Below are 2,698 nucleotides of genomic sequence, written 5' to 3'. Positions count from 1 at the left end.
CTCAGCAAAATAAGTCCAAGCATTCTCATGATAATCATAAGCCTATCGATAATATTTTTTATTCTCCATAGGCAGATCAAAGATGGTTTTTGTTATTCTCCAGAAACCAAAAAAAATTGGCCAAAAGTTATATAAATATAAACCAGTCAATTATTTTTCAAATACCATCTCACATGATGGAATTTGTGTTCACTAAATTTTAACTACAAACAATTTTCAAATATTTCCAAATAATTTCATATATATCTTATTAGACGAAATCTTTATTTTCCAATAAGGGATGATTTGATGGAATTTGTGTAAATAATAAGTCCAATAAGAAACGAATTTAGGTAACTTGTATAAACACAAGATCCAATAAGGTGACATTTGGACAAAAAATAAAATCCTACCAAATCATCAATTCAATAAGCCCCTCTGAGCCAAACTCGTGTCTTGTAACGATGTGTCATTTGTTCAAAAATAATGGAATAACATAGATTAATAATATCAAACTAGATTTTTCACCCGCACATTCGTGCGGGTAGATTTATATTTTATAAATATATAATGGATACCATCGCAAAACTTTAAAAGATATTTACATTTTAGTGTTATATATTGTGTAAATCTATAATGTTATTGGTTATGTTTCTTATTCGATATTATTAATATATAATGATTTGTTTTATATATTTTACTTTATTATTAATTTTTATTATATATTAATATATTTTCGAGTTTGGTAAAAAAAATTCATAGTATGAAATAAGAAAATTGAGAATCTCCTTCATTTTTTTCTAATTTTTCCAGACTGAATACAAGACATTTTAAAATTTTATTTAGTTATACTATAAAACTGATATTTTCTTAGTATAATTTATATTTCTATGTTATTTATTTTAGTATATTATGGGATTTTATAAGTAAATATATTATAATAATACTATATTATTAATTATGAAATCAATCTCTGCATTAATTTAAAAATATTTTAAAATTTTATTAAGATTTTGTTAAGTTTTTTCAACATATTTTGTTATAAGTAAAAATAAAATTTTAATTTACAGTTAAAATTTATTTATTAATATCTATATAATTTATAAGATTTTAAAGAAATGTTATATATTAAATAGATTAACTTAAATAGTCAAATAGATGTAATTGATGAAATAGACCTAGTATGATTTTTATGGTATTTCTTTCAATAAAGAAGATATAGAATATAATTATAAAATTTGAAAAATAGAATAAACTTTTATTATATTTTGTTTTATAATAAAATTTTATTTAAATTAATGTAGAATAGTATATATTATTAATTACGAAATTAATCAATGGTATTAATTTAAATAAAATATTTTAAATTTTTAGAAAGATTTTGTTAGATTTTTTCTCAACCTTTAGTTATATCTAAAAATAAAATTTAAATTTACAGTTAAAACTGATTTGTTATTAATATCTTTATATATTGTATAGATTAATATTAAATGAATGTAATTAATGAAATGGACCAAATAAGACTAGTATGATTTTTTGTGGTAGATAAAAATATTACTTCTCTTTTAATAGAGAAGATAATCTATTGTACTCTGAAATATACATTTTTTGCTAATAAGTACTCTGAAATCTAATCTATTAATTTAGAGTCTTATTTTTTTATCTACTGATAAAAAGTTGTCCCTTAAATTTTAAATGGTCCTACTAAAATTTACATATCATACATGATTAACCAACCCTAATACAAAATACTAGGTGGTAATCTGCGCCTTTCGTAGTGTGAATAGACTAAAGAAAATTAAAAAATTTAATTTCTGCCACAATAATTGAGTCAATCATAATATATTACTTCGCGAGATTAGTGGCATGGATTATTCGCGAGATTTGCCCGGGCAACAAAATTAATTTTAGTTGCCAATTTTAAAAGTGTGGAAAGTACTATAATTAAGAAATCATTATATATGAAACAATATTAACTTTGAAAATTAAGCTGATCGAAAATAACCACATTGACGTTTCTGACGTGTTGATTCCTTAATTTTAGAGTCTTGGTACTTAAGTTAGAGGATTAAATGGTATTTTAAGTTTGTATTGTCCAATCAGTCAAAAGATAAGATTCAATCGGCGTCATAATCCATGATCAATGCTTCTATCAAATCAATTAGGGGTTATATGATTAATATTTATATACAAATGGGATTATATAAATATGAACCATAGATGTAACATACCAAAACAATTGTGAGGAACACGAAGACTTCTTTAAACATATATATATAACAAAACTAATTCCAAGTAAATGGTCATAAAATTTAATATCTTTGAACGCTTGTAACACACAAAAAACAATATAAAAGAACATTATGTAACATATCAAAACAATAAATTAGTGATTGCTCTCCAGAACTTTTTTAGTGGTTGCTTTGCATGATCGAGTCAACAATATGTATATATATTGGTACGATCAAAAATAAATTTAGTGCTAAATATGAAACAAATTGAGATTCTAGTCAACAAAATTAAATTCAAAATCAATCAGTGATGATCAAAAATATTAATATATGTTTTGGTTTCAATTGTGAATTTTCATTACCAAATTCGGCCAATATTAATGAGTACATATATAACCGTAATTAGTGTCATATTTAGCTTCAAATTTCCTAATTTGAAATATTCATATGGCAATCATACATTGTCATGAATGAATTAAAGAAATTAT

Source organism: Brassica rapa, chromosome A03 (assembly GCF_000309985.2).
Source record: "Brassica rapa cultivar Chiifu-401-42 chromosome A03, CAAS_Brap_v3.01, whole genome shotgun sequence".
Classification (NCBI taxonomy): Eukaryota; Viridiplantae; Streptophyta; class Magnoliopsida; order Brassicales; family Brassicaceae; genus Brassica; species Brassica rapa.
The sequence above is the reverse complement of the archived record's forward strand: the minus strand, read 5'-3'. Positions refer to the sequence as shown.